General features: G+C 43.0%; 1 pseudogene; it reads left to right on the top strand.

Moving 5' to 3' along the window:
- Positions 1–8,808, top strand: part of LOC128070927 (ubiquitin-like modifier-activating enzyme 1) — a 125,066-nt pseudogene extending 116,258 nt beyond the window's left edge.
- The last annotated feature ends 5,187 nt before the right edge of the window (positions 8,809–13,995 follow it).

The raw sequence follows: 13,995 nt of genomic DNA, 5'->3' as shown, positions 1-13,995 counted from the left end.
CCACATGTCCAGACTCTTCTCCATCAAGGTTGTGGCTTTCTTATCTGGAGCTATCCCAGGCGCTGTCATTGAACTGGCCTCTGGAAATTCGAACCACATATTACCACTCCACAATCCAAACAGCACACTCCTGTGTCACATGATACTGTCAATCGCAGGGAGATCTCCCTCAGTATCCAAAGAATACTCAGGGGTGCAAAGTGACTGGATGATTTCCTTCAGGGGACAGAGAGCCTGTTACTGTCCAGGTGGTAGGGGAGTGGGAACAAACTAGCATGTTATATCTGCATTTTCTAGTTTTCAACAACAAAAACAGCAGTAGCAACAAGAAAACAGGAGACACACAAAGAAATACGAGGTGTCCGGTCACATATAAGAAAGTAAGTAATCAATATAAAGTATGGTTCAGAAAGCCTAGAAGCTGGACATAACATAGACTTTCCATCAGATAGTATAGATAAAAATAATACAAGAAACAATGTGTGTATAAATATTTTTTAATTGTCAAGAATATTTCACTAGAGAATCAAGACGTACAGGTTCTTTAAAAGAAAAGCAGTGGAGATGAAAAGTGGAGTGGATGACTTCAAACTGTCTCTTTAAATCACTAATAGAACAATCAAACCAAAAAGTCAACAAGAAAACAGAAGACTGAAACTTTACAAATCGGAAAGTCTTAGGTATATACAGAAAACATGACCTATAAATAGAATAGAGAAAGGCTAACATTATTTCACTCAAAATTTAATGAAGCACAAGCAATGAGTTTGACACAGAAATCAAAAGGATATCTATCTCACAAGTCATATTCCAAACATTGAGATCATAGTGGGCAATATCAAGTAGTTCTCTAAGTATTCATTTCAGATTTACAACTTACATTCTAAAAGACCTAGTCTATGTCTTACCTTTCTCCTGTAAGACAAACAAACAAACAAACAAAAACCACTAATTTTTTTTTTTTTGAGATTGAGGTTTAGCCTTATTTAATTGCATCATCTACAGCAGTCAATTCTCAAACTTGGATCTGAGACCTTTAAATTTAAAAATCATAACTGAGAACCCAATATAAATTTACTAACAGTTTTCTTTTGATGAGTGAGAATACTAATGAAAATCACTGTCATATGCTACTGTTCTTATTTCAGCAAAGGTCATTTTTCAAAAATATTTAAAAAGCAAACCTGGAGGGAGATCTCTGGTGGTCCAATGACTAGGATTCAGGGCTTTTGCAGCAGTATTCTGGGTTCAAACCCTGACTGGGGATATACGATCCCACAAGCTGCTGTGCCATCAAAAACTAAAGAAAAAGAAAGGAAAATAAGTAATCTAGCTCTATGAACTATATATAATAAAATATGAAGAGACCTTCTCATTTTACTACAGAACACTGAAAACTTCAGACTATAGCATAATCCCTGAAAACCTAGCACAGAGCCTTGAGTACACACGGACTTCAAGGAAGACAGAAGGATGGGCTGTAGTATTTATCCAAATTATAAGAGAATATGTATTGCTTATTATATGTAAAATCAGAAAAGAAACAACCAGTCTTCCCACAGAACACAGATACTGTCACTCAGCCAGATCCTGTAATCTTAAACATAAGTGTATCATAACAAATTTTGATGCCAGAAGAAGGAGAATCATAACTGGCTGCTGCTGCTGCTGCTGCTGCTGCTGAAGTCACTTCAGTCGTGTCCGACTCTGTGTGACCCCATAGGCAGCAGCCTACCAGTCTCCCCCATCCCTGGGATTCTCCAGGCAAGAACACTAGAGTGGGTTGCCATTTCCTTCTCCAATGCATGAAAGTGAAAAGTGAAAGTGAAGTCGCTCAGTCATGTCCGAATTCTCGACCCCATGGACTTCAGCCTACCGGGCTCCTCCGTCCATGGGATTTTTCAGGCAAGAGTACTGGAGTGGGGTGCCATTGCCTTCTCCACATAACTGGCTAGAATAGATCAAATGCATTTTATTGCATCACTGAAATACTGATATTAATGAATTAATGATTCCTAAATTCATGAAAATTATAACAAGCGTAATTGTTACCTGACAGTCTCGAAGACCAACCAATATAATATCTGAAGTATTTATCCAAATTTAGAAAAGAAAACTCACAGTATATTTAAAATGCAAACAAAAAATAATGTTTGATGTTAAGCCATATATAGTGTGATACAAAAAATACAATTCACACATTTTGTGAAAAGTATCTGCTAAGAATTAGGTGAAAACTACAGATGATTGCGTGTGTGTATGTTTGTGTGTGTGTGTGAGTGTGCGTGTGTATGTGTGTGTTTTGTACATGTGCAGGTATGTGTGTATGATGTGTGTGTGTGTTCATGCTAATGAGACAAAGTCAAGTTATAGATAGTTACAGTATATTAAGCAAAACTAAAGTTAGGCAGTTCAGTTTGTGTCAAATTTTCTAATTTAGTATATTAAAATGACAATGATTTTACTTCAACTAAAGCCTTTTAAAATGACAAATGCACAGTTCTTTGTCGCATAAATTACTTTTATTCACAAATTGCTCCGGGATTTTTCAGTTATTTAAAAACATATATAAATAAATCATCTACACAAATATACCCATCTAGTTACCAATCTACATCGATTTAGGCCCCAAAATCACTAACTGGAAAAGAATGACTCAAAAGAGTAAAACTGTTTTTTAATCCGAAAAATTAGGGTTGAAGGAACTTTTCAACAATGCAATCAATAAATGTGCCAAAATTGCTAAATAAGATGGTCTATCATTGTCCAATTTCAAATGTTCCTAACACCTCCTACAGCTGTTCTCACAAATCAAAATCTTACCCAGGACCATACACTATGTTTAATTAACAATTACACTCTTTTGTCTCAAAAATAATTTTCAGGGATTTTTTTTTCTTTCTTTTATGGGTTAATATTTTTGTTAAGAGTCTAGGACATCTGTTTCATACTCAGAATTTACTTCCTCAAGTGCAAACAAAACTGGAATATGTCAAGCCTAGGTATCACAAATCATTCTTTCTAACTATAAGTCCTATTATGAAAGTTACAAAGGATTTCCTAATTTTATGCATTTATATTGCCACATAAATCACAATTTTTGAAGTCTTCAAAAATTCACAAAATCAGTCACTTGAAGCAAAGGTAAATTTTTTAAAGGTAAGTTTTGTAATAAAGTAGAATATATCTCTACACTGACCTTTTGTCTCAAGCTTCCTCGGATATGACATATCCTTGTCACACCATAAAACACATTGCTTCCAATTGTGCATTTCCCAACATTTTTGTTACCTTAGCATATTCTTCAGAAGGGGCAAAAAAGAAAAAAATAATTCTAAGATATTGTTCAATTTTTCTTAAAATTTACATTTTGTTATTAGTTTGATAATTGAAGTTTTAGTGCTACCTTTAAACCAAACGATGATTAAAAAAAAAAAAAAAAGTTCAAGTATTATAGCAAATGAGAACTGTCTCATGGTGACATGTAATATTTTTTTTCCATGAAAATGAGTGGACTCTCAAACAATGTCTATAGTCTCTTCCATCTACATTTGTTTATTTACCCCCTTATTTTTAGAGCAAGTAAAAATCAGCAAAAGTGAAGCTGTTAATCCAAAATCAAAAATTCTATTTCCACGAAATGTTATCTGCTACTGGGAATATTTAAATTATCCACTAATCTGAGTTATAGTTTTCATGACTGCATGCTATACCTTTGGACATCAAAACGGTTCATTTCAAACTGCACCCTAAACACTGACTTAGCAACATCTCACACTGAGTATTCCTCAAATTGTGGTTCTCCTTTCCCTCACTAACTACTGATAATAAACAGTAGGTTGGTCATAAACAAACTTTTGCTTGAGAACACGTCGATGCTTATCTAACGTTCTTAAAATCATATTTCAAGATAAAGTATCAAATGTTTAAAAACAATTATATCTAAGAATAGTCAAGAGGCCACCTGGTTCTACTGTCACTAGAAAACATTGACATATGCATTCACCAGTATGGGAGGATGTTTTCTTGACTTAAATGACAAAAGCAGGCATCAGCATAAAGGGGAAAAAACAGATAGTTAACATAAAATCGATACATGACTAATTTTTTTACTAAAGACTAACATGAAAGTGATAGCCACTAGATCCATGATTAAAAGGTGCCTGCTCTTTGACCATTAAGATATGACCTAAATCAAATTCCTGATGATTATACAGTGAAAGTGAGAAATAGATTTAAGGACCTAGGTCTGATAGGTGCACGATGAACTATGAATGGAGTTTTGTTGCTGGGAGCCAGCATTGGGAATCCCACCCATGGCAAAGGTCATGAGGAAAAGGGGCCTGATAAACACAAAGGTAGGATCAGGCCTCAAGGGTCTCCCTGGACTTTTTCAAGCATCTATCCCCAAAACCAGAGTCTACCAGCTTTACTGTGTTATGCTTTCCACCAACTCCTCTGACAGTAACAGCGGGCTGTCCCCCCCCCCCCCCACCTTTTTCTGGAAAAAGTTAATTTAGAGCTTTTAGATAATAAGTCTCCTGGGCATAATAAAAGTGTTTCAATCCAAAACCCCTCTGACGGCTTTCTAACCTGCCTGACAGGTTTGTCCAGACTCTTACAGCTGTGCATGTGATTGTTTGTGGCCTCCTGACTACGAGAGGCACAGGAAGCTTAAAACATCATAGGAATGTAGGGGCTTCTGAGGAGTTAAAATAATTAGAATAGGACTGATTAAGGGTTTCATTGTTGAGCCAATACTTGCTGCCAAGTTTTCATATATTTTATTTGTTGATATAGTTGGTATGCAGAAAAAAAAAGGGAGTAGCCCTGGTATGAGCAACATTAGATCTTTGAGTTAAGTTCTTTCTTTGTTATAACCAACTGCACCTTTGTTCTTCAGGAATGTAACTTTATTTAGTACTTTGAGGGTGATGCAGATTAAAGAAAAAACACTTCAAGGGAAAATGAGTTTTCTGGTTGATAGACATTTATCTAGGAAAAGAGCCATAAAAATGTTAACAAGCCCCCTGGCCAGAATATGATGTAAGTCCACCTGAGACCTTTTGTATACGGGGAAGGTATACAAAAGAAAAGCCTGGTCTCAATAAGGGTCAGGACTGAATCCCCTGCATAACTCTGCATATTCCATTATTTCTTTATGTACAACTTGGGGTATATAAGCTGCTTTTGAAAATAAAGTTGTGGGTCTGGCACCAATGCTTGGCTCCCCCATGTCATTCTTTTCTCCCTTTTCAGATTGAATTCCCATCTCAAGCACAGAGGCTCTCCATGTCTACTTATTTGTCCTGGCTTTTAAGACCCACGTGAGAGGGAGCCCAAGGCGGGGCACACTCTGCTATTCAAGAGGGTGCCAGTGGCCTACAGAGATGGTGCAAGCCCCTTGTCTCAGAGCTTTATTGGTCTCCTGTGCAAACCAAGTGATTCATCCTCTTTTCTTCACTAATTTTCCTACTACACTATTCTTTCCTAATCTCTCTTTATATCTCTAAATAAATAAATCTCTCCTTGCTGACTCTGTCCCTGCTTCAAATTCCCTGGATCCATCAAGTCTAGACACCGGCAGTTTGTGACATTGTACAAGAGAAGGGAATCAAGACCATCACTGAGAAAAATAAATACAAAAAAGCAAAACGGCTGTCTGATGAAACCTTACAAAACTACGGGAAGAAGGGTATTGAAAAGCAAAGGGAAAAAGGAAAGATATACACATTTGAATGCAGAGTTCCAAAAATAGCAAGGAGAGACAAGAAAGCCTTCCTCAGTGATAAGTGCAAAGAAAAAGAGAAAAACAATAGAATGGAAAAGACTAGAGAGCTCTTCAAGAAAATTAGATACTAAGGGTACATTTCATGCAAGATTTGCAAAATATAGGATAGAAATGACCCACAGAGATGTTATGGGGAGGGAGGTGGGAGGGGGGTTCATATTTGGGAACACATGTAAGAATTAAAGATTTTTAAATTAAAAAATAAAAAAAAAATAAAAAAAAAAAATAAAAAAATAAAAAAAACCCTCAACACTCAAAAAACTAAAAAAAAAAAAAAAGAAAAAAGAAATGGTATGGACTTAAGAGAAGCAGAAAATATTAAGAAGAGGTGGCAAGAATACACAGAACTGTGCAAAAAAGATCTTCACGACCCAGATAATCATGATAGAATGTTCATTTACCTAGAAGCAGACATCCTGGAATGTGATGGGCCTTAGGAAACATCACTACAAACAAAGCTAGTGGAGGTGATGGAATACTTCTTTACTTCTGTTCAGTCACTCAGTTCTGTCAGACTCTTTGCGACCCCATGAACTGCAGCATGTCAGGACTCCCTGTCCATTATCAACTCCTGGAGTTCACTCAAACTCAGGTACATTAAGTCGGTGATGCCATCCAGCCATCTCATCCTCGGTCATCCCCTTCTCCTCCTGCCTTCAATCTCTCCCAACATCAGAGTCTTTTCCAATGAGTCAACGCTTCACATGAGGTGGCCAAAGTGCTGGAATTTCAGCTTTAGCATCATTTCTTCCAATATCATACCATTCCAGGGCTGATCCCCTTTAGAATGGACTGGTTGGATCTCCTTGAAGTCCAAGTGACTCTCAAGAGTCTTCTCCAACACCACAGTTCAAAAGCATCGATTATTCAGCACTCAGCTTTCTTCACAGTCTAACTTTCACATCCATACATAACCAGTGGAAAAACCGTAGCCTTGACTAGACAAACCTTTGTAGGCAAAGTAATGTCTCTGCTTTTGAATATGCAATCTAGGTTGGTCACAACTTTCCTTCCAAGGAGTAAGTGTCTTTTAATTTCATGGCTGCAATCACCATCTGCAGTGATTTTGGAGCCCCTCCCAAAAAAAGTCTGACATTTTTTCCACTGTTTCCCCATCTGTTTCCCATGAAGTCATGGGACCAGATGCCATGATCTTCGTTTTCTGAATGTTGAGCTTTAAGTCAACATTTTCACTCTCCTCTTTCATCAAGAGGCTTTTTAGTTCCTCTTCACTTTCTGCCATAAGGGATGTGTAATCTGCATATCTGAGGTTATTGATATTTCTCCCAGCAACCTTCACTTCAGCTTGTGCTTATTCCAACACAGCGTTTCTCATAATTCCCTTTAAGTTATTTAAATTCCTAAAAGATGATGCTATGACAGTGCTACTCAAAATGCCAGCAAATTTGGAAAACTCAGCAGTGGCCAGGGTACTGGAAACTTAAGTGTTCATTCCAATCCCAAAGAAAGGCAATGCCGAAGAATGCTCAAACTATCAGATAATTGCACTCATCTCACACCCTAGCAAAGTGATGCTCAAAATTCTCAAGCTAGGCTTAAGTAATACATCAACCATGAACTTGATGATGTTCAAATTGGTTTTCAAAAAGGCAGAGAAACCAGAGATCAAGTTGCCAACATCTGCAGGATCATAGAAAAACCAAGTAAGTTCCAGGAGGGCGGGGGGAACAAAACAAAGTATCTCTGATTTATTGACGATGGCAAACCCTTTGACTGCATGGATCACAATAAACTGTGGAAAATTCTGAAAGGAATGGGAATACCAGACCACCTGACCTGCCTTTTGAGAAATCTGTACGCAGGTCAGGAAGCAACAGTTAGAACTGGACATGGAACAAGAGACTGATTCCAAATAGGAAAAGGAGTTTCTCAAGGCTGTCTATTGCCACCCTGCTTATTGAACTTCTATGCAGTGTATATCATGAGAAACTTTGGGCTGGATGAAGCACAAGCTGGAATCAAGATTGATGGGAGAAACTTCAATAACCTCAGATATGCAGATGATACCACCCTTATGGCAGAAAGTGAAGAAGAACTTTCTTCTTGATGAAATTAAAAGGAGAGTGGAATATTTGGCTTAAAGCTCAATATTCATAAAACTAAGATCATGGCATTTGGTACCATCACTTCATGGCAAATAGGGAAACTTTGGAAACAGGCTACTCATACCCTTTCTAAGTCACCCAGATATGTAAGATCCTAGTTCTTATACAGCACCTGGAAACATCCCTTATTCCTCCAATCAAACCTGGTTATTGGGAACAGCTCAGCCAGTCCATGAACCAGGCAGTCCTGTCAAAATCCAGACTACTGTCTGGGCCAGCTGCAGTCTTTATCTTGGTTGCAGTACACCAAAGCAGCCTCAGCAGTTATTGGTGTAAATGTGGATGACCCCAGGAGATAGCTGAGACATGGGAGTCACACACAAACACACACACTCGTGTACACATACACACAGACACCAACCCCTTTGCTTTCAGACATGGTCTGACAATGCAAGTTTGACCATGGTCTTACTGCAAGTCTGACCATGTAAGCAGTAACATGCCACTACCCAGCATACCCAGGTCTGGAGAAGAACAGTAGCAGTAAGAAAGAGCCCCTGTTTTGGAAATGTAGACCGTCTCATATCCACAACACTGCAAGGAACCCAGTTTCATGGGCCTTTCTGATGGTACAGCAGGGCCTGAGGACATCAGTGTTGGTCAGTTCATTCCTGACTTAGAGGCCTCAGGTTCTGCACTCCCTCAGATGCAGGCATGAAGGAGACACTCAAAGGCATGATCGAAATGCTTAAAAGTGTGGCCCTGCCCAGACCCTACTCGCCTGTGCTTTTGAGCCTTCCAATTGCCCAGGACGACACTTCCTTGAGGGTCCGCCATGTGCCCTTCCTGTGCCCTTGCCCCCACCCCTCTTCCTGCTCCTACAATGCCCCTCATTCTCTTCCTGAGCAGCGGACCCCAAGGAACAGCAGAAAGGACACAGCTTTGGCCTAAAAGCCAGGGATGCCCTGGATGATGGTGATCCTCTGAGCCAAGTGATGCTTCCTCCTCTGATGGTTCTTGCACATGAACCGAACCCAGGGCCTGCAGTTTTTGTCAGTTTTGCAGTGTTTTATCAGTTTTGCAGTGTTCAGTTACACCTGTAGGGCAGCCAGTGCCTGCAGGGCATCTAATACCCAGTGCTCACTTAGGCTTCTGTGCCTTTCCTGGCCCTGCTCCTACACCATCTTCTCCTCCATCTCCTGGGAGGACCCCTGTTCTCACTCCTCATCCGTCAAAACCTCCACCTCCTCAATAAAGTATTCTACCAGCAGCAGGAACTCCCATCCGATCCCCACCATGTCTCCATTCAACAGGATTTCACCATCCTCCACTGCCTCCATCCTGAAGAGGGTGGCCTCTTCACCTGGCATGACAACTGGTGGCTGCAAGGACCAGCCCCACAGAGCATTGCAATGGCAGGCCATGGGGCCTCTGCCACCTGAGCACCTGGACTCACAACTAAGAAGGTCCGGAGTCCTGTGATGCTCCCACTTTTTTCTGAATGCCTCCCACACTTCTCTTGGCCCTGGACAGAACCCTGAGCTGCGACAGATGTAAAGGGATAAACATAATAGCAGAGCAAGTGGTGAGCAATGGCGGCCCAGGATGCAGAAAATCTGTGGCCCCACTAGCTCTTTGAGAGTGGGGAGTGAGGGAGATTGTCAGGCGGCTGGGTTTGGTGAGTTGGGGGTGGCCTGAGGCTGAAGAAATGGGCCACAGACAGCCTAGGACAGGGTGAATGGGCTCTGGGAGACCAGCTGAACAGGCGGGGCCCTAGGCTGTGAGCCATGCACAGGCTGCTGGCCCAAGTCTATACCAGTGGCTGGGAGGGTAGTGAGTAGCACATTTATGGACATGCCACTAGACCAGAGGGCATCTTCCACGGTTCCTATGATGCATCTCCCCCACGTGGCCATACTTTGTTCCAGGGAGGTAGAGGGTTATGCATCTGCCTGGGGTAGCCCCAAGCGCTGTCATTGATCTGGTTCTGGAAATTCCAACCATGGATTCCTGCTCTGCAATCTGAATAGCACATTCCTGTGTCCCTAGGGACTGTAATAACTGGGTGCTGTCCCTGAGTATCCAAAAGATATGCAGGGGTGCTAAGTGGCTGGATACTTCTCTCCATAGGACAGAGAGCCTGTTGCTTCTGGATGCTAGGGGAGAATGGAAAAACCCCACAGTTTGCTATGGTTGATCTCCATAGTTCAGGGACAGCAGAGCAGTAGGATACAGTGTGAGTTCTACATCTCTTTATCTTTGTTTCTGGCATAGCACTGTATTGAGCAATACCTCTGTGTGTGTACCAGGAGCTGATGTCTGTGTGTCTCCATCTCTCTAAGTCGTGTTTTGCTGTCTGCCACTCTCTGGACACAAGCGCTCAGAAAAGATGCTTATCCTTAGTGTGAAGGCAAGCCCTTCTCCTCTGGAGTGAGTTGCACCAATGGGAGACAAGACTGTTATAGTCCACACGTTCAGAGAGTGCTTTCTCAAACTGGAAAGCCAACACAGGGTGATCACTGCTGTATTGCAGAAGGGGACGGGCAACCCTCCCTCCCATGCTGGCAGAAGTGAACATTACAGAGGCTGGAGTCAGCTTGGCCACACTTTGCTCAGAGGGAGAAACGGGGCATGCTCTGCTGGCATGAGGAAATTCCCTGAACCTTGTTCGAATGCCTGCCAGGGAGAGGCTAAGGACAGCTCCCCATTAAGTTCCACGACTCATCGGTGTCGGAGACATGACTGTCTGCCATTTACCCTATTGAGTCCCTTTCAAAGTGGTTCTGCTGTCAGTGTGAGAACACACCCCAGCCTGCCTGGTTGCCCAAGCCTGTGGGACTGGGAGCAGCAAGAGGATCAAACTAAGTCATCCATACTATAGTCCTGATACCCGATATATGCATTCTGCAAAGAGTGCAAAGACTGATGTTTCAAACTGGAAGACTCTGCAGGTAGCAGGTGCATAAGCTGTAGGTCCATCTTGAAACCTCACAAAAAAGGCAAGGGGTGCTTGTGTTCATGGCTAGGTCAGGGAAAGAATGCCTGACACTAGCAAAGGATGGAAAGGCCCTTGTAGCTGGGTGGTTTAGGGGCTATGGGGTCACCCACCACACCTTCTGTGTCTGGGATTGCAGCCTGTTCTGTGTCTCAGCTCCTCTGCACTCTCACTGGTCAACCCAGGCACTTTCCTACTACCTTTCCCTTCTGCAAGGCATCCTGGGTATTCCGTCGTGATTCCACTGAGAACTTGCCTGCTCAGTGAGACAACGGGGATCGATTACCTGGCTTTACTGCATTTTCTAGCCAGAGTCTATGTACTTTTCCCTTTGACCTTCATGTTTTCTCTATTAAACATTCATCACCTGGCTAAGTCAGTTCCATCAGCTCATACTCACAAGCCTACTGGTAGGCGCTTCTAGACACACATGTGCTTGTACACACTAACATCCTTGAGAAGAAATTTGAACATATGGCGCTTTCTTCAACAACACGAAATTGGATAAGCACCCAAATTTCTTTGTCCAGGTTGTTGTTGTTGTTTCACTTGCTCATCAATCATGCCAGGTTGTACTGCTAACTCTGTGACTTATCCTCAAAGGTTATAAAATCTTAACCTTTGCTCATAATAGGAACTGACCTGCAGAGCACCAGACAAGGTTGAAAGCACTCGCTTTGGATGGCTGAGTGACATCCGCCTGTGTTCTGCCTTCTGCCATCACCTTGGACAGCTTCACACTACCACTCACATTCGCTTGATCCATTGTCTGTGCATTCTTTCAAGGAACCAGAAAAGAAGGACTCGCTAACTTGGAGATCCACTTTCTAGATGTGCACCTATCTAAGTCATTCCTTGTCAGTGTAGTGCCCCTATTGCTAGCCCACCAATCCTTAGGGCCCACAACATTCTGAGTGAGGCCCATGTTCTCCCCATCTGTGTATCTTTCTGTGTGCACCTGTCTATCTGTGCCCCTAAGTGCTATCTCCTTGTAGCAGGAAAAGGCCAACAAGACACTTGAGCCTCTAAGAGCCCCAAGAGACTGGGACAGGCCTGGGTCTGATCCAATGTTGTGAAGAAGGTGTACATGGAAAAGGGTCTCTTCTGATACAAGGCATGGAACCTGAGGCCATAAAGGTAAGGGGGCATTCCTACACCTCCTCCCTTCTGTTTAACACTACCCAGACACACAGAGTCCCCGAACAGATGATGCTCTGGCAACCCCTTTTTAGGCACACAGCTCATGGCTCCCTTGGGCATAAAGCAGCTTTTCTATCTCAAGTGCACCAAGAGGGCTTGAAACATCCAGGCCTCACTGGATGTTTTATAACTACCAAGACTCACTTTTAGTTGCTCTCATTTGGTCCAGAAACAACTCCCTACAGTCAGGCATCCCTGCTTGCCTACACAGCCCACATGCCAAGGAAGCCAGTCCCCATTTGGGCCCAAAGACATCCAAGATGATCGCCTGGAAGGCAGGGTCCCTCTGTGTTATATTGTGCAGATCCCCTATGACAAAATCAGAAATTCTTCTCCAATGAGACTGCCAGAATCCTCCCTCAGGTGAAGACACACACCTTTGCCCCTCTGGCCCCCACAACCAGGGGCAAGACCACAAAGAAAATAAGAAATTAATGTCAGGACTTTTCACATGCACCATGGAGTATCTTTGGCAGGATAGCTATTGCCTAGACCCTGGACCCTCAAACCAGCAGGCTCCAGACTGAACCCAAGGGCTTTCATGACTCCCACTCTCCTGAGGTCCCTTGGGACAGGCAATTAGGTAACCATCCTTGCTTTCACCCTGTTCCATCTCTCACAGGCACACCCCGGCAGGGAAACACACACGTACACCACACCTGCACTTTCCTGCCTTTCTTAACTGCCAGGGAGGCTGAAAGTGCCTGGAGGCATGCCACACTCTCACCCTGTCTCTCCTAGCATTCCTGTGATTTTTCTTGGATAGCCCATCGTGCAAGTGTGTGCCACCCTCATGGAGAGAGTGTGTGGGCTGATAGGCTGATCCTGGGCAGCACTGGCACAGGACTTTCCCTGGTCTCCTTCTCACGTGTGTGGAACAAGTCTCCAGTGCAGCAGGCAGTCTGTGCATCTTTCTCCTTCAGGTCTATCTGCTCTTCTCACAGGACCTTAGCCTCCTCACCATCCCAGATCTTGCCGTAGCCATGTACACCATTCAACAGGTCAGCCCACATCCCCAGAGATTGAGGGCTCCACAGGCAGTGGTTTCAAAGCCCCACCACACCTGATTTGCCCTGGGTGAATCCTGACACCATGAACCCCCTCTTGAACACACACAATATGGTAAAAATTGTGTGCATTTTGTATTTTGTCTAATTGCAGATTTGTGGAGTCACGATCAACAGTTATCACTGGCCATCCTCTCCACATTCCCATCCTGGACCAGGTCACTGTGGAGACTTGGTGACAAACCACCCTCAGACTGGAGATGCCTTGTGCGTCCTCTTTTGGTTACTCAGCACCTCCTCTCCTGTCACCTCCATCATTGCTTCTGCCTTAGGCTGGACATACACAAACCTACATAAAAACAGGTGACACAAGCACACACATTTACATAACATACACTCTGGACAGGGACAGGAATGCAAACAGGGAACACAGGTGTTTCAGGAGCTGAAGATGCCCATGTCCTGCAATGTTGGAGATGGCATCAGTCAGCACCATGCCCTGCACTTGAGGCTCCTTGTCCACCTCCTCCCCAAGGTCTTCTGCATTTTCCCAAGGAGCCTGAAGCCACTTTTAGCGCAGCACTTGTGGTGGTGATATGATGCCGAGTGGTGGATGTGGAAATTCACAGAAGATCCCAAAGTCAGCAGAAAGGTGCATTGGGACCTCAGAGAGGATGCCCTTTCAATGATAGGCCTTCTGAGAGTAAGGGACGTGAAAGAAAGGCACAGACAACCTCAAACTCAGTGAGCAGCAGGAGGCCAAGTGATTGTAGGACCCACAGAAGGATAATTTTGACATACTTACTTCACACTGTGTCTAGTAGTATCATCTAGGACTCTCGCGCTGCAACTACAGCTGATTTGAGGGAGACTTGCTTCACTCGCAGACACACTGAGTCCACAAGCCCCCAGCCCCAGCAGGTCACATGTTACATG

This window comes from Budorcas taxicolor, chromosome Y (assembly GCF_023091745.1).
Source record: "Budorcas taxicolor isolate Tak-1 chromosome Y, Takin1.1, whole genome shotgun sequence".
NCBI classification, from domain to species: Eukaryota; Metazoa; Chordata; class Mammalia; order Artiodactyla; family Bovidae; genus Budorcas; species Budorcas taxicolor.
This window is presented reverse-complemented; position numbering and strand designations above follow the sequence as displayed.